This window comes from Protopterus annectens, chromosome 13.part0, assembly GCF_019279795.1.
Source record: "Protopterus annectens isolate FY-2018-M chromosome 13.part0, PAN1.0, whole genome shotgun sequence".
In the NCBI taxonomy this organism is placed as follows: domain Eukaryota; kingdom Metazoa; phylum Chordata; order Ceratodontiformes; family Protopteridae; genus Protopterus; species Protopterus annectens.
In genome coordinates this window covers 155,601,684-155,621,356 of record NC_056747.1, presented here as the reverse complement: position 1 = coordinate 155,621,356, position 19,673 = coordinate 155,601,684, and the positions used below count along the sequence as shown (strand labels likewise).

General features: G+C 41.9%; 1 protein-coding gene across 1 annotated transcript in view; it reads left to right on the top strand.

Moving 5' to 3' along the window:
* CPAMD8 (C3 and PZP like alpha-2-macroglobulin domain containing 8) overlaps window positions 1-19,673 on the top strand; it is a 7,231,600-nt gene that overhangs the window by 5,859,345 nt on the left and 1,352,582 nt on the right. The gene's annotated exons all lie outside the window — the stretch shown is intronic.

Sequence of the window (19,673 nt, the reverse complement as noted above, 5' to 3'; positions counted from 1 at the left end):
AACATCAAAAAGGAAACATTCATCCTTGGCAATGTAAACATCAACTGGGCCATCATCTCTTCATAGTCTCCGAGCCAAACAATTAATCTCTTTAACTTCTCACAGCTAATAAACTACCCTACCAGACCCAGTAAAGATGGCTTCTCTGGCACTACACTTGATTGGATCTTAGCAACTCATCCCAACCTAATCTCAAACAGTGGAATTATACCTGATCCCCTTAGTGACCACCTACCAGCCTTTGCCCTCCAGTGTGCTTCTTCTCTCCAAATACAACATCAATACATTCAAATTCATAATCTCACCAACTTCAGTCTGCAGACATTCCCTCTACTGTCTGGAAAAAATGAATTGGGCCCCCTTAAAGACTCTGCCTGTAGACAGTGCAACTAATTACTTCAACAAAACCTTCCTACACTTACCAAACAGCCTAGCCCCTCTTAGAACAAAAAGAATAAAAGCCAAAATTGCTCACTGGCTATCTAAAGAAACCAGAAAACGAATGCACTTCCGTGACAAATGTTGGAAGCAATACCAAAAAAAATAAGTTAAACTCTCCAATCAAATTCAAACAACTCCACATCTCAGTGAAGAAACTAATAACTAAACACTGTAAGACTTATTACTGCAAACACCATTCAGAACATAATTCTAACCCCAAAAAGTTCTGGAATTGCAGTTCTTCCCTTCTAAACCTTGGTAGCAAAGACAATCCATGCCCTAACCCAAATTCCCCAGACCATGAAATTGCATCTAATTTCAACACCTTTTTTGTTGACTGCATACTGCATATTGACAAACTAGGGTCTTTCAGGATTTAATTCAGGGTAAATTTCTGGTAAAAGAAAGAGGGGTACCTCTTTTCCTGAAAAGGTTTAAGATTCTGAATCTGAACTGGAAGTTGAAGGGACAGATGCAGGGTTTTCTCCTAAGAGAACTCAATTTCTGATTCTCCCTGGATAGGTTTCTCTTTCTCTAGGACTATTGCTAGAGTGTGTTAGTGTTTTCGGTTTACTATCACAATGCCGACGTGCACTTGCACGGCTATGAAGTATTCGAACAACAGATGTTCGAATACTTCATAGTTCGGCAGGTGATGTGAGCGAACATTATCATTGCGAATGGACTGTGCATTCGCAATTCTAACATTCGCTCATGTGAGGAGATTCGCGGTACAGTGCGGTTAGGGAAGTACATATCTTTCCTCACTGTAGTGCGATCTTGGAGTTGGAATATTAAGTTGGGAGGGTGGGGGGTGCAGGGGGGCTTGCCCCCCTGCATAACTGTGTGTTTAGGCTAGTTAGGTAGGTAGTTACAGGACGGGTGGGAGTGCTGTGTATTGCCGAAAATGTCGCGAGCGACATTTTCGACAATACACAGCTGTTTTCGACATTCGGAAAATTCGGAAATGTTCATTTCCGATGTATAAATTCGAAAATGCAGACACGTTTAGTTCTGATTTTCGAATTTATGATAGTAAACCAGTGTTTTCATTGGGAGAACTCTGAGATTTCTCAGTCCCTCAGAAAATAATGATTTGTTACAGAAGGAATTTCCAGAAACTATACCCATTCCTCCTGTTCTGTCTGCTTTAGAGGTTGTTTTTGTTACTGCCTGCAGTTTTCCAGATAGTCAGCCAGTTGTCCCTAAAAAGACAGGTAGGATGTATACAGTTTCTCAGTCTTTTACATTTTTATAGACTATTACCAGCAGCTTTAGCTTTAGTTGATCCCAGTGCTGCTAAACACAGTTAATTCCATTTGTAATCATTTTGATAAGGATGAGAAAGTTATTGATAAGTATGGGAAAAAAGTGTGTATTTTTGCAACTTTGGTTTACATAATTTTGAATTGTCAGGCTCATATGTTAAGTTTGTTCTGACTGTGAAAGTATGAGGAATGTTTTATCTGCAGTTTCATCTTGTGATGAAAAACAAGGTTTAAATTATTTAATTTCTTCTATTGCACATGTCACTGCTCATTCTTTATAGTGTATTCCTCATTTGATACTTCTTCCAGGGCTATGACCACTGGTACTATGTTGAGGAGATTTGCATGGCTACATTCGCAGAACTTCCCAGATGTTAAAAATGAGATTTTAAATTCGCTTTTGGATAGAGAGTTCATCTTCTAGATTACACACTTTTGTTTCCACTGGTTCTTTATCACATGCTGTCCCAAGGAATGATAGAAGCAGTTCCTCCTTCCCAGGTGGTTTTCATCCAAGGAAGTTCTTAGTGCCAGAGAAAGAAAATGGAGACCAGTTCTGAATGTTTCTTTCCTAAACCTGTTTGTGATAGTCCCCAAATTGAAAATGTCACTTCATAACCTGTTACCTGTTTTACCTCTTTCATGTTTCCTGCTAAAACTAGATTTAAAATATGTTTATCATCACATCCCTATTCATCCAGACTACAGACATTTCTTAAGGTTTTGCATATCTGGACACATTATCGGTTTTCTATGTTACCCTTTGGAGTATCCACTGCACCACTAGATCACATTGTCTAGCTCCATTTATTGCTTGTTGCAGGCTGCAGGGTATCCACATTTCCCATATTTAGAACATTATATTTGCAGAGTCTTTTTTAAATTGTCAGGAATCTCTTTATTGGTGAGAAATCTCTATCAAAAGATGGTATTCCTAGAGAACCTTCCAAAGTATTTAAATCCTTCACACAGGATTGTGCTCCTTTGATGTCAACTAGATACTTCAGTTCAAAGAGCTTTTCTTCCAGAGGAAAAATACATCTGTATCTTGATCTATTTGTAAGGTTTTCCACTCAAACTTGGGTTAGTGCAAAGGAATAGCTCAGGATTTTGAGTCTATGATTTTCATGATATCCCTGTGAAGACTCCACATGAGAAAGATACATTGGTATGTATGTATTGGTATGTATCACATAGACCTACTAAACCAGCACTGGCAAAAGATGCACATAAATACACAAAATCATACTCGGAGGCTCTAAATAAAAACCTGCAAAAGCATCAGAGAGCTCCAAAGCAGACACCCACAAAACCTGCACCTCCCGTCACAAACCAGACAACACATAAAACACAAAATCAATGTGCCGCACAATCACAGCCCTTAAGGCAAAATAACATACCTAACACACTAGTAATAGGTGACTCAATAGTCCGGCACACTGACGCCCCACTCACTAGGCTGGACAAGGAGAAGGTTACTGTTAGCTGTCTGTCAGGAGCCAGAATCCGCCACATAACACAAGCACTCAGGTCACGCCAGAACAAGTACAAATATGACTCTGTCATTGTTCATGTTGGTGTGAACAACCTAAGCCTTACCTCCCTGGACTACATGAAAAGAGACATGGAAGAGCTCTCTGATCATGTAGCCCAGGTGGGTATGACCCTGACCCTGAGTAGCATCCTGCCCTCTCCAAGAATGATACCTCAGTATAAAGAAAAAATGATCAATTTCAACAATTGGCTAAGCTGCTGGTGTCATTCAAAGGGGATCCAGTGTCTGTCAGCCTGGGATGACATGCTCGACAAGCCACGTTGCTTCGCAAGAGACGGCTTGCACCTGTCACACCTTGGCTTTCGAATACTGGCCAAAGCTCTTGCTGCCCCCATAGTGCCTTTTTTATGCAAGGCTCAAAATTCAAACCCACCTCCGTAAACAGCACAAGTAAAAAACTGAGGGTTATGCTACTCAACGCCAGGAGTTTAAATCTCAAAATGCATGCTCTCGAAGCACTCCTAAGTATGGAGAACGTCGACATCTGTGCAGTAACTGAAACCTGGTTCAAGGCACCAGAGAGCACTCCAGCACTACTGGGCTACAACTCATACCACACATTTCGGCCACAGAATACGGACCGAAACACAAAAGGAGGGGGTGTATCCATATTCATCAAGGATACCCACACCTCCAGGTAAGTGGCGCAGCATGATCCCTCTGAGATCATCCATGTGCAACTAACATCGGGCAAATCTGCAATGCAAATCGTGGCCTGCTACAGATTACCCTCCATGACCCAGGACCACCACTCCGCCTTTCTGGAGACACTGGAAAACATGAAGGTTCTACCGAACACCTTGATCTTGGGAGATTTCAATTACCCTACCATTAACTGGGAAACCTACTTGAGTACAAACTCCCAGGCTCAGCGCTTCCTGGAATATATCAACTCAAATGCCCTGGATCAGTTGGTAAACTCCCCTACTAGAGGCCACAACATATTGGACCTGGTCATCACCAACCTGGGCGACAGGTGCTCCGTACCGGAGGTCAACCCGTCACTGGTTAGATCAGACCATAAACTAATCACCCTGGATGTCCACACCCCACCACCACCCCCAACCAAGGAAACCACAGTGAAAAACTTTTCTAAAGCAAACTTCACCTTACTTAAGTCAGACGTGGTAAGTTTCACAGCCCCCACGCTAAAGGATAACACTGCCCAAGATGCAGAATCCTTTACAGTTGCACTCTATGAGCACCTACAAGGATGCCATGGATCATGCCATCCCTAGCAAAACCAAGATTCACTCCCCTAAGAGAAGGAAACCAGTCTGGTGAACCCCTGCCATAAACAGGTTATACAACAAAAGGAGGAAACTAGTTCAGAAAAAAAGCAAATCCCAAGAAGGAAAGACATCCCTGATCAGTATCAGTAAGAAACTAAGGTCCCTCATAAAATCATCCAAGGCTAACTTTGAAAGAAAAATAGCCAAGGACTCGAAAGATAACCACAAAGCCTTCTTTAGCTATGTCAAAAATCTAAGTGGCAACTCGCAGATATGCTCTGAGATAGTGCAAAATAGCACAAAATATACTGAACCTACTGATATTGCCAACATACTGACAGATAGATTCAATGCAAACTTCACCTCCCTCTCACCTTCAAAAGGGCCCACAACAATACCAGAAAAGTGTAGTGTCCCGGAAATCACAGAAGCACAGGTGAAAACAGCCCTTTCAAAAGCCAAAAACACAGCATCAGTGTGGCCAGATGGTGTCCCAGGCTGCGTCTTGCACGAACTACAGAACAAACTAACCCCCCACCTAAACACGCTGTTCAACCTCAGCCTCTCCACAGGCTACATGCCCATAGAATGGCAATGGTTATTCCGCTCCACAAAGGAGGAGCCAGAACTGACCCTGATAACTATCGCTCCATAAGCCTGACTAGCCTGGTCTGCAAGGCTATGGAGCGCATCATCATGGAACTCATTAACAAAGGCATTGGGAACCTCCAAACACTTGACCCAACCCAGTTTGGCTTTGTTAAGGGCAGATCATGCCTACTAAACCTGGTTGACTTCTTCGAGACAGTTACCAAGGCCATAGACAAGGGAAAGGTGGTTCACAGAGCCTACCTTGATCTCGCCAAGGCGTTCAACACCATTCCTCACTTGGGTATTATAGAAAAATTCACCAGCCTGAACATAAACCCCTACGTCACAAGATGGGTTGCCAACTGGCTTACAGACAGAACTCACACAGTAAGAATAGTGGGCTCCAGGTCTGACTCTAAACCAGTCACAAGTGGTGTCCCACAAGGCTCAATTCTGGGACCCCTACTGTTCGGCATATATTTCTCAGAAGTACAGGCAAACACAGGAGGACTATGGCTAACCAAGTTCACCGATGACTGCAAACTGGGAGCCATAATTGATTCTCCGGCTGACACGGACATCCTCCAAAAAGGCCTTACGGAGACAGACACCTGGTGTCAAAGTCATGGCCTCAAGCTAAATGCCAAAAAATGCATAGTCATCCCATTTGGGAAAAACAAAACACCCACGAATTACCACATAGGTGGCAGCCCCCTTAATACAGAAGAGGTAATAAGAGATCTGGGGACCCAGGTAGATAGTAATCTCTCCTTTGGCAATCATATTGCCAAAGTAGTAAGGAAATCCTTCTATGTGGCCCATCTAATTACTAAGGGGTTCGCATCTTGAAATAAAGAGGTTATAGTGCCCCTCTACTCGTCACTCATCAGACCCATCATAGAGTACAATGGCCCATTTGGGATGTACCTCACAAGACACTTCCAACAGCTTGAAAGACCACAAACGCACCTCACCAAGAGGATTACTGGCCTCAAACATATGTCCTATGCAGCCCAACTGAAAAAACTCCGGCTGTACTCAGTGGCATATTGCTTACTCAGAGGTGATCTGTGCCTGACTTACAAAGCCATGTCCAACTCAGAATTGATGGACATGCTCCACCTAAAGAAATCCAAGTCACTGCGAGCCACGTGCTGTAGTGAGCTAAACCTCGCCACAACAATAAATAGAACATGCTGGAGGGATAGATTCTTGTCACAGAGACTCCCCATGCTTTGGAACAAAATTCCTAACTACATTAGGCAGAGCCCCTCACTAACACTCTTCAAGAGAAGCCTTGATGAGTGGATGGGTAACAGAAAGTACACCCCTGGGATCACTTCATTGACTCTGCTTGACAGAGGCTCAGTTAATTAATCAGTGGGGCAGTGAAAGCCAGCACACTCTAGCTAGGCTTATACATGCCCTCGGGCAGATAGCCTAGTACCAACCTATGAACCTAACTGAAGTTTCTGTGGTCCTAGCACCGAATCCCTGTGCTAGGGTTTGTTAGAAGAGAAATCATTTGATGGAGACAACATATGTCCTTAAATCCAGGTCTCCCCTTCTTCCTCCCTATCCCAAAGCAATCAGCCACCACAAATACCTCAGACTTTGCTTGGATGAATAGGAATGTGATGATAAGCATATCAGTTTCTGGAGTAGTAAAAGTGCATGGTGTGTGGGACACCAAGGACAGACACAAGTGCATAAATATCAAATAAATGCTTGCTGTGACCAAGGTACTAAACTCTCTGAATCATCTTTGGCCACCTGGACCTTTTCAAGTTGTTACAGGCAATACCATAGTCATGTGGTACACCAACAAACAGGGGGAACCAGGTTATACCCCCTTTGCAGACTACCCATGATAGCTTGGGATATTGCTTCACAGCACCATCTTACTCTACAGACATCCTACATTCTATCAGAGCAAAAATGTGTGTCAGACAAAGCTGAGCATGACCAAGGCAGACCTCACAAATGGAAACTAATTTAGTGGGTCTCGCACGATTTGGTTTGTCTGTGGGGAGTTCGTTGGGTAGACCTTTTTGCCTCCTCTCTGAACAATCAGCTGACAAGATAGCCTGGAAGACAGATGACTTTTTTTCCTTGGACAGGAATATTCATGTAAGCTTTTCCACCCTTTCCACCAATATCCAGGGTACACCTGAAGTTTCAGGAGGAATCCCTCAAGATCATTGTGGTGGCTTCCTTCTGGCCAAGGCAACCATGATTTTCCCTTTTTTTGGAAATGGTCATTGACAATTACCACAAGCTTCCTCACTGAATGGGTCTGCTCACACAAGAACAGGGGTGTTTGATACTCATTTACACCAGTCAGCTGACTGACTGGATGATGGGGTCTTAATTCCCTTTATACACCTGTTTACTGTAGAAGTGGAGCAGGCACTAATGGAGGCAAGAAGGCTTGTTACTAGAAAATCATACATTAACAAATTGAAAAGGTTTTCTAGTTGGTGCCAACAACATAACCAGCACCCATTTTGGGTTAGTTGTTCTCTGGTTTTACAATATTTGAGTGCATTACTGTCCTATGACCTTTCTTACTCTATTAAGGTTCATTTATCGGCCATTTCAGCATGTCAACCTGTTGATCCTCCTCTTTCAATGCAGTCTCATGTCAGAAAGTTTTTGAAAGGGGTTTTGCACAGGAGACTACCAAGTAAAACAGTGGTCTCTCCTTGGGAATCTTATTTTTTTTGTTAGAGAAGCTAACGTGCTCCATTTTAACCAGCTAAGCTGACTGACTTGAGGCTCTTCACATGAAAAACAATTTTACTGATTGCTGTGACATCTGCAAGAAGATTATCCAAGTTTGAAGCTCCTATTGTGTTAGCCTTCTCCCTTTTTCAACAGGGACAGGGTTTCTTTGAAAACTAATACTACTTTGTCTAAAATGGTATCAAATTTTACTTCAACAAACTTATAAACTCCCCCATTTTCTTTCCTGAACCTAAAAATGAGGGAGAAAGAATACTGTATACCTTGGATGTCCATAGACAACTCTGGTACTATTTTGACAGAACTTGTCCACAGACAACTTGGGTACTGTTTTGACAGAAGTAAATCTTTCAATTGTTTCTTCTGAAGGTAAGGAATGATTTCCAAATCGTTGTCCAAAGTTGTTACCTTTTGTTATACACACCTTCGCAAAACTGTTCCAGGCAGGGTCAAGTCCCACTCTACTAGGGCATTGGCTTCATCTGTGGCTTTTGGAAAGGGTTGGATTTTAGAAGTATTCTAGAAGCTGCTACTTGGTCCTCTGTACATACTTTTACAAAGCCCTTTAGGCTTGATTCCTTTTCTAGGTCCAGGTCAGGCTTTGCTTAGGACCATTCTCCAGGGGCTGCTGGACTCCTCTTCTTCCACCTCCCGAATGTTGGATGCTGGGGTAATCTACCCATATAGCTAAGGCTACTGCTGCAGTGATCAGTATGATAAATATTTTATAGTTGTGTATGAAGAGTACATTTAATGTTGGACATTCTGATACAGGAAAAACAACTGAGTTCAGTGAGGCATTAAAACAAAGGGCCCAGCTATACATAGAGTGAACTGGTACACAAATCTGGGCCATAGGTTTTCATCCTGGTGAGTTTCTGGTATATAAAGTAAGTGCTAGGCAAGGAACCCTATAACATCAGTGCATTCCGCCAGAAATATATCCTTTGTCTAAAGAAATCATTGATGCATTCCATGGTATTTATTCTGTCCTCTGGAACCCTGCACGTTACTTCCGCTTCCATCATCACTCTTTCTGAGTTTCTGAAAAGCTTAATCTTCCTCAGATAAGTTATACAGCCCATTCTCTGTTTCCCTGTACTACAACTGTGGAAGTGCTAGTAGCTATTCAGCAAGCTCATAAGTTAGAGTGTGTGGTCTGAATGAGGTGAGAGCTGAACTATACTCCATCCTAAAAGATATTACTCCTCCTGAATTAACAGGTGATGCACCCCTTGGAGGCATATTTGATTATAGGGCAGCCAGAAGGTGATAGGGATGCATTCCCAGTCAGTAACTACTGCCCCATTTTGCTGATCAATCAGCAGACTATGCTGTGCACTAGAATTCTAGCAAAATATCTGTAGCCTTTGCTCCCCACTATAAGTTCCCCTTCAAGCTAGATTTGTGTTGGGTCATTCGACTACTGGCCTATACTAGTACTTTTGCAAACATCCCATCTCTGTAAGTGTGCAGGAGTTGCAGCATTTGTTGACTTTGAGGAGGTGTTTCATATGAAATATAGAGACTACTACTTGGTGAGTCGTTGATGCTGTCAGTATTCCTTAAGTCTTTGTGAAATCACTGCAGGCTCTGTATTGATCTCGTTTTTCACTTTTTCCTTAATTGCTTATACCCATTTCCTCTATCCTGTGGAACATGCCAGGGTTGACCCTTTTCTGCAGACATTTTATGATAGGCATTGATCATTCATTTCTCCAACTTCAAGCTGACCAAAGCTTGCAAGACTGGGAATGTAAACTGGTGTTAGCTAAACTCATGGTTTTTGCAGATGAGTGCTTGTTCATATATTGAGCCCTGAGAAGATATATACCTCAGCTGCAAGCTTGGATAGTTCCTTTCAGTGTTTTAATTTATAGGTCAGTACAGTAAAATCTTAGCTCTTCACTTTGAATTTTGCAGACCAGGCATATTGTGCTGTTTCTCCTCTCCTACTCTCTGTGTTGTGCCCTGGGTCACCTAGATATCTAGTCATAAAATTACACCTGGCTGTCATGTTGTTAATGGACCTAATTTTTTGGGAGGTGTTTTCTCCTCTGCTGTTGCATGTTGGTTGCCAGCAGTGTGCCTTACTCTTCCAGTGGGTCTGCATGTCACTCCTGCATGCCCCAGACTTACTCCAGTGCATTCTCAAGGTCAGTGAGGAGACTGAGGTGCCCTGTCCAGAAACGTATTGCTGCCAGTGGGATTTTTGCTCTATTCCCTAACTTGTTTCCCCCTGCAGACACCTGTATTATCAAATGGATGAACATGCATTAGGCCATGTGGCATATTATCCTGCCAGTGCTGTGACTCAGCCATTGTCCCCCACCTGTTCCCAATTAGGACATGCCTCCTTACATGTCCCTAGCCTCCACTAGAGATCTAAAGCAGGGAGCATGCAGGCTCACTCCCTCCTCCCAGGATAGCTACACCATTTCTTTTCCTTCCACATCTCAGACACCTGAGCTGCTAATCGAGCCTGGCTCACCTGGGCTTTAGTTAGAACTTCATCCCTCTGCACCGTGGTGCAGCTAATGGACCTAAATTTCAACTGTTATAGGAGTCTGTTTTTATCTCTTACAGCTGGAAATGGGATAACATTTCAATGTTTTGCAGGATCACTGCATCAGAGATGCTTATGATGCCTTAGATATATTATGTTCTGAGATGCATTCCTACCTTGTCCCTCCCAGTGATGGTTGGTGAACTGCAGAAAATATCTCATTAGTTTATGTAGCTAGGTAAATGTAGAACAATAAACATTAACAATTTTTGGGACAATGCTTGTGGTAGAATAGTGTTTCCAGCTTTGGATTGTATGCTAAAATGTTTATGATACATCAGGTGCTTTGTTACCCACATCATGGTATTCCAGTGTAGGTGAAATTGAAAGCCAGCATGTTACAGAACTCCTTACCTATGACTATAACCTGGTATGCACATTGCCTCCTGCTCACTCTTATAGGTTTGCATTTATTGCATTGCGCATGTAGATTTGCATTCACTGCATGGAAATAGCTAACACACTAGCCTTTGAGGGGTACTAGTATGTCATGGTACTTTCACCCTAAACTTGTAATAAACAAAAAGTGCATTTGGTTGATTGGGAGGTGAATGAGATTAGCATATTTGAAGATATTTTACAGGAGGTGAATGAACTGTGGAATTCACATCTTTTGTGCATCTTCAACAGATTTATAGCATTCATGAAAATTATTTTTTGGAGACATTTACATTGTAGAGATTCTAATTTACAGTCCCATTTGAAAGAGCTTATTAAGCAATGCCTATCACCTTAGTATCAGTCTAGAAGCACTTTGATCTTATGTTACGATAAAGTAATTAGATTAGGATTTGGATCATAACAGCATAGCTACATATATCCATTTTTTGAAAATCTGTGACCGACTCCATTATTTGTGAAGAAAATTCCCCTCAATCTTTATAATGGCGGCTACTGGATCCTGGCTAGGCTTTTAGTCTATTGCATTTGTGGTATACATAATTATTTGAGACTGCCTGCTAGTACATCCACTGTAGGAGTGTGCTTCATATGTAGACGCCATAGTTTTGCAGATGTCGCTCCTTGCAAAGCCATGTATGTGGTTCACATATCTTGTCAGTTCTTCTGTCTCTGTGGCATAAAACACGTAATTGTGCATTTGGCAGTGGGAGTCATTTCCTACATAGCATCTTTATGAAAACAGCTAAGCAACCAAGCAGCATCAAGTACGATATTGTGAGATGACACAGCAGGTTTGTCTGTGGGACATTCTGTGTTATGCATAACGTTATTCATTTACTAGTAAACCTCAAAATCTACATCAGTTTTATGCATTTTTGGTATAGGTTTAGCTTTAACAGATTATATACCACAGCTACATATCTTAGCTTCATAATATAGTTAAGCTAGTAGTGTTACACTAGACTAGGCACTGGTTTCTGTTCTGCAGATTCTAGATAATAATTTGAGCTTCACTGCTCAGATATACGTTTCAACTGTTAATGTATTTGTTTATTTGTATAATTTGAGCTGTGTTAATCATAGTGCTCAAATTGTTTGAGGGAGCAGTCAGCTCAGCTGCTAGTCAGTATTTAATGAATTTAGCCAATCAAAACTTCAGTATTCAAATTTAGGTAGACTCTAAAAAATGTAGCCGGTCAAAATGTTAATATTCTAAAGGAGGGCCATACAAAAACTCTGTCAGTCCTCTTAAACAGTAAGTGTCATATCTTTCAACTGAATCAGGGATACTTTTTAAAATATTAGTACTGTTAACTTGATATGTTGACAAAAATAAGAGACTGTGAAGTAATATACATTTTCTGAAGTAAAATAAGTGTATAACTCTAATTATTATTTTTTTTAAGTGTAATTCACCACCCTTTCTCCAAAAGTTACCAATTTTAGGAGGGATTAAGAGGGACAAAGCTAAAATTTGAATCATTGATGCCCCTAAAAATCAGGGACAGTTGAGAGGTGCGATAACTATTAACCCGACTAATGTCATAACTTCATTTAATTTCCACTGTCAGCTGAACATATTTATGATTAGTAAAACAGTTTGATAACTGTGTGTCTACCTCTAGCAACATAGGTTTGTCAATTGTCCTTTACTAGTTTTTTAATGTGTGTATGTTTGTGTGTGTGTATGTGTATATATATATATATATATATATATATATATATATATATATATGTACATGTGTATGTATGTATATGTGTATATATATATATATATATATATATATATATATATATATATATATATATATATATATATGTGTGTGTGTGTGTAATATATGTATATATAGACATATACATATATAGACATATCTATACATATGTGTATGTATGTGCATGTTGACACGTTTTTTGTTTGGAATCTGTTGTCAAACTTTAATTGAAAAAAAAAATACTGGAGGAACAAAGGACTTCTGAGATGGCCACACACTGATCAACAGCTTAATTTCAGCTCTGCCAGTGTTAAAACAGAAACTGAGAAACAATGGCCAGTGATATTGTCAAAGTGAGTAAAACTCACGCTACTAAGTACATTGCCTGGATGCTTTCAAAGAAGAAACTAAGAGAGCCTGAATGAAAATCAACTAGAAAAAGTGAAGAGAAAACACTGACTGGAAAGAATCCTGCAGCTGTTTAGGAAAAAGCTGTTCAAGTTCCAGCTTTGCTGCAAGACATGGCTTCCAGTAATCTAGAGGAGAAATAAGTCAAATGTGCTCAGATCTGATTGAAACAAATGAAACACTGAAGGAGTATATCAAGTTAAATAAAAGGCTGGAAAGAATAGACACTTGAAACAGATATTAAGATATGCTGATAAAAATACAAAAATCAAAGGTCAAAATGAAGACATGGCTGGCTGAGTATGAGACTGCTCAAGAACGGATGTTTCAAAAAATGGTAGAATTAGAGGACAAAGCACATAAGGAAAACCTGAGATTTTCTAGTAGTGGTGCTGCGGTAGCGTTGTCGCCTCACAGCAAGACGTTGTCAAGTTCGATTCTCAGCTAGAGCGTCTTCTGTGTGGAGGCATGCGTGAATGGGTGTGCCTTCATTGAAGGTTGTGCGTCAGGGCTGATAACTCGGCACGTAAAAATCCACTACCAAATATTAGCGGACCGGAGTCCCGCTGTGGCGACCCCTAAGCTGAAAGACACAACAACAACAACAACAACAACAGCAACCAGAGAAATGAGAAAGAACAGACTGGATTAATTTTATGAAGGCACATAAAATCACTTAGACTGGTATTCCACAGCAGAAACTGTTAATTGAAAGGGCACACTGTGTGTATGCTGAAAATATGGCCATGATAAAGCAGCCAAGATTTTACTAGTAAAGATGCAAACCTATCAGCGTAAAGAATTGATCATGACAAAACTTTGGCAAAAGGGCAAAGTATTAAAAGTTGGAGAGAGTAGATTATTTGTAGAAAATGATTATTCACTGTACACCTGGCAAAAGAGAAGCACATTTATCCCAGAAATCGTGGACTGTCGAGAGGTAGTTGTGAGATTCAACCAGCTGTATCTAGCTGTCTTCAGATTATTTTTTTCTTGGAGGATCAAAGTTATTTTTGATGCAGAACAGGCTAAGGAAGCAATGTAAAAGTTTGTCCAACAAAAAACAAGCAGTCATGCAGAAGGGGACTACTTGTCATTCTTCTGATAATAAAACACACAGAGTCTTTGCCAGTGAAACATTTTCCACTGTTCCAAAGGAAAATGCTTGAGGGACAGAGAAACGCATAGGCGTTAACCAGAAGACTGGAGAGTACCATGGAATTGAACTGGAATCTGGTGTTGGTGGCTGTAGAAGACGACCAGCAACATGGAAATTAGTGAAATAAATGTGAGACTGGAAAGCATCAGTCATATTTGTGAAATACAGCTGTGTAAGAATAAGTGGGAAAAGTGGACTTTCGTTGAATTTGTTAAACTTGTGAGGAACTGAAATGCATTTGCCTCACTTCAGGTCATTAATATTTGGAAGGACTCTAAGGGGAGGAGGAAGAAAAAAGATAAATATAAGTAAAACAATTTCTTAACAGCATTTCTGCAAAGCTTTTCACAGTATAAATTGCATATTTTATAGTAAAGTATTTTTAGTTCTTGTATGTAATAAAGTTATTAAAGTAAACAGATGCATTTTTTTTTCTTTTTGGTATTAAGCATAAGCATTACAGTGTAAAAAAGAGAAAAAAACTAGACAAAAGCATGCTTAAGTTAATAGGCTGTAATCTTGGGTTGTTGAGGTGGGAGATGGGATGTAAAGTACACAGATCATAATATATGGAGAGCTGATTTGTTTTCTCATAATTTTTCCATAGGTGAATGTCTGGATTGAGACCTTTGACCTAATCTAATAACAGATTTTAAGTTGGAATCCAGTAAATGAGAACACTAAATGTAATGATTTTTTTTTTCTTTAGCAATAAATGTTTCAGCTTGTTTTTTAGGCTGCAACAGAAGAAAACATGTTTCTTTTTTTTTCTCTTACTTTTCCATGGAGGCAAGCTGATAATACGGCAATAAAAGGTAGAACACTGGTTTCTTCAAGGCTAAAATTTAATGATTTCTGAAAGTATTCAAGTAGTATTCACATCAGCTGGGTGGGGAATAAAGATAAAAAAGGACAGACACTAGTTAGTGTAAGTAGAAGCACAGACAGTAACAATTGTCTTAGCATGGATAACGTCAATTTCAGGTTAACTAGGGACAGTGTTGGCAGCTGTCTATTTGGAACAATTGTTCCTTTTAGAAGGGTTAAAATTAATTATTTGACGATGTATGTAGTATGTGGTTGTATTAAGTTAATAGTTTCTGGGGGTATTTTTGAGGGGTTTTTATTAAAAGAAAATGTCTTGTAAGATATGACATAGATTCCAATGTTTGTGATGACCCACCACTGCCAACCAGTAATCAAGGAGCCTCAATCCTCACCACTGGCAACAGTGGGGGAATGTTCACTGGGAGGATGACAAGTACATACACATTATTTCCATATGCAGCTCTCTGTATCAAGTGGAATTTCCCTTAAGAGCACACATAGACCACAGTCAGTCCGGGGCTGGCTGGTCACTCTTTCTGCAGATCCCCAGTAAGACTTCACACTGGTATAGCTGTAGAGTTGAGATCTCAGCTGAGAGACCAAGCTAAGACCTCCAGCACCCTCTCTGTCCAACCACTGCTTCATGTACTGTCCATGTAGCTGACACACACTCTTTGAAGTTTGATTTACACACACACACACACACACACACACACACACACACACACACACACACACACACACACACCTGGGAAAGGCTGGCACAGGTTTACTATCTATCCCCCCTTCTACCCAGACTATAAGGTAGTTGCCACTGCCACCAGTTAACTCCTTATCAGCTACTTTAAGGCCGTTAACAAAGGTTGTCCAGTCTTACTGTGTAATATTAATAATAACACCAATGGTAATTTGACCAAGAGCAAGGCTACTAGGAGTGGCCCACACAGTGTCACCAAATAAATATGCAAGTACTCTCAAAACTTAAATATCTCTACTCAGATCAGCCACAACAAAAGGTTTAAATATATCTAATAGTAAAGGAACAAGACATATATTCACAGTGACAACAGAGTTCAAAACCACAGGAAATGTTTAAAACAACATTGCAGGACAGTCTCAAATAAATAAAGAAAAATATCTAAACTAAACATGTGAAGTTGTTAAATCTCGCCGTTTATTCTCACTGATGGGTTCGAAGCCGATCATCTGCTCTGACACGGCCAATAGCAAAGTGCAAGGTTTGCCAGTAGCTCGAGACCAAGCCCCTTATCCCACAATGCACTGCTGGAATTGCCTCAGATCTAGTTTGCCGGGGCAAGAGAGATCTCGGTGATCCAGCTAGCTCGGACCTTTTGTGGGAAAAATAACAGCAAGTTTATAAAAAAAAATGTACTTTTTGTTACTAAAATAGTTGTGTGTTAATATCAGGTTATTTATTAATATAATCTATAGTTTATGTAGTTTTAAACAGTTTTAAATAGTTAGTGCCCTGTTGGCTTCTTGGTTTGTGTGGACCTTTAGCCTTATTTACTCGTATTAGTGTTTCTAATAGTCAGGGTTCTTCTCTTTAGACCTATATTTGTAATCTGTAATTATATTGTTATAGTTAGTGCCCAGTTTGGGCTTAGTAGTTTTTTGGGTCTTTACAAGTGAGTAAGGACTTTACTGTCTTTACAAGTGAGTAAGGACTTTACTGTCTTACTCTTTTCAGTTTACTGTTTGTTTATTAACTATGTCGGATGAAAAGGAGAAATCTCATCCTAAATTGGGATTCAAAAAATGCCCAGATTGTGGGCAGAGAATGTCCATCACTGACGGACACATTCGATGTGTCTATTGTCTGGGGCTAAACACCTCCAAGACACTTGCAGCATTTGCCATTCTTTTTCTTCAAAAGTCCTCTTGGGTAGAAGGAGGAAGCTAATAGACAGGGGATTGCTACAGCAATCTTTTTCTGAGGTTTTGAGTAGCCATGAGGGTACTAGCACATCCTCCAAATCCAGATCTTCAGACAAAGACAAAAATTTCAGGAGGAGGGTCATCGGTTCCACAGACCTCGGAACTGAGTGTACCTTTGATTCGGAGCCAGCTCTCGGTTTTGAAGCCGGTCTCTGAAGTTCCTTCTTCCCCTCTGCTCCAGTCAGCACCTTTGGTGCATTTAGCTAAGTCCTCAGTCAGCCTTTCAGATTTTGACATGGATTGGCTAGTGCAGAAGCTTTTGCAGGCACCAGGACTTGCCAAATTGTTGTCGGCTCCGACCAGCTCGTCGGTGCTGAAGACCATGGAACCGGATTTCTCTACTCCTCTGAGCCATACTGGACTCTCGGAGCCGAAGGAAACTGTGAACCGATGGTTGTTGAACCCATGGAGCCGATACCCACACCGGTGTTATCGGCTCCATCTACTCGGATGTCCTCAGCGCCATCCGAGGACTCTAGGAGCCGACGCTCTCCCGTCGGGTCCAGGGAGGATAGTCGAACCGATTTGTCAGTGCTTCGGCTCGGATGAGCTCGGCTCCTACCTTGGGCTCGGAGCCCAGGGTTACAGTGCGGGAGGATCGGACGGTACTTTTGGGTCCGTCCACTCCTTCTCGTCGGAGCCATGGTGCCTTCGATGCTATGTGGAGAGTTTTGTCTCCAAAGACAACGTCAGCATCAGTTCAGCCTTCCCTCTCCCCTCAAGCTCCTGTGTCTGCTTCTTCATCTACCGGTCCCTCTAAGCGTAGAGACCCCAAGCCTCAAGTACCCCCACAGGGCATTCTCTACTCTTTTGAGACCTCCCCGATCCCCCCACTGAGGAGGTGCCTAGGAAGAGACTGTGCAAGAGGAGGCACTTAGACTCCTCACAGGAGTCTTTGACATCTGACACAGACTTAGATGAGTCAAAAGGGTTCCCTCGATCCCCCTCTGAGGATATCTCCTTTGCAGAGATACTAGAGATCCTTAGTCAGAGGGGCGATTGGCAGCCCATGACCTCTATCAGGATGAGCCCGTGCTCTTGAAGGCTTTTGGGTCTCAACCTTCCACTTCTTGGGTGTCTCCGCCTTACGATGAACTCATGGAACTGATTTCTCGTAAGGCGTGGGAGTCACCAGAGGCCATGGAACCTGCTCCTCGTAAGCCCAATAAATTCATGTCTGCCCCAGTGGACAAGCCATTTTTGACAAAGGGAGTGCCTGTTGATACCATGGTGGTAGCTGCAGCCACCAAAAAGAAAGTATCTGAGACACCCCCCTAACAGAGATTCTGGGGTCATGGATAGGTATGAGAAGCGCATGTTTAGTTCAGCGACTTTTTCTGTCCGATCACTGAACTACTTAACCCACTTTACGAGACTACAGAGAGATCTCCTGAAAGAGCTAGGAGATACTCTCCAGGGTACGGTAGCTGCAGGGGTGGCCAACAAAGTCAACACCCAGCTTGCTACCCTAAACTCAGTGGTAAACTCGTCCATGCGTCTCATATCCTATGCAGCTGATGGTTCGAGTAGAGCCGCTAGTTCAGGCATTGCTCTTCGAAGACAAGCCTAGATGCGTCTCTATTCCTTTGCAGAACCCTTTAAGTCTTGCTTTATTAATACCCCATTCCATGGCTCATCACTGTTTGGGCCCAAAGTAAAGGAAACTTTAACCAGGTGTGAGCAGGAAGGCAACACCTTATCTGCCGTTGGAGTCCGTTTTTCGACCCCTACTCGGCCCTACCCCAAGGGCCCTAGGGGAGGGAAAATGTGGTTCCGAAAAGCACAGGGAGCCTTTCAGGACACACGTGGAACATGCCCCTCTAGAGGCAGAGGAGGGGGTTATAACAGAAGACGCCGCCCCTGCGGCAGAGGGGGTCCACAGCAACAGGGTGACATGGATCATTTCTCCGGTCAACCCTACCAGCACCCCTGAAAGGGGGCCCGACTGTTCGGCTCTGGAAGCAGTTAAGAGACGCTTGTCTTTGTACACAGAAGCCTGGCTAAAGATAACATCAGATACTTGGGTACAAAGCATCATTTCCAGACGATATTTCATACCATTCTCTTCCCCTCCCATTCCTGTAAAGAGAATCCCAGATGTTCCACCCAATCTCAGGGAACAAGCAATCGTAGAGATCCACAGATTGCTAGAAAAAAGAGTCATCCAACCAGTCCCAGCAGACCAAGTTGGATTCGGAACTTACTCAAGATTCTTTTTGGTACCAAAGAAAACAGGGGACTGGAGACCTATCTTGGACCTCAGCAGAGTCAACCAGTTTGTAAAGAAAGAGAAGTTCTGAATGGTCACGCTTCAGTCCATTCTTCCCTTCCTAGGGAAAGGCGATTGGATGTGCTCCATAGATCTCAAGGATGTGTACTATCACATAAAGATGAACAGACACTCCGGAGATCATCTGTACTTCCGTCTGGGAGCCAATCATTACCAGTTTCGAGCCCTGCCCTTTGGTCACACTACAGCCCTCAGAGTGTTCACCAAATGCATGGCAGTGGTCATGGCTCACCTGAGACGTCTAGGATTCCAGGTGTTTCCATACCTAGACGATTGGCTCCTCACCGCTACCACCAGGCATCAATTGACTCAGGCAACACAATATACTCTGACACACTGCCATCAGTTAGGCATTACAATCAACTTCGAAGAGTCTGCCTTATCGCCATCGCAGGATACCATTTTTATAGGAGCAGAGTTAGATACCTCAACTACCAATCTATGTCTCCCTGTCAAAAGAGTCTCTCTTCTCCACCAAAACATCAGCTCACTGGTGTCAAAGAACAAAGCTACAGCA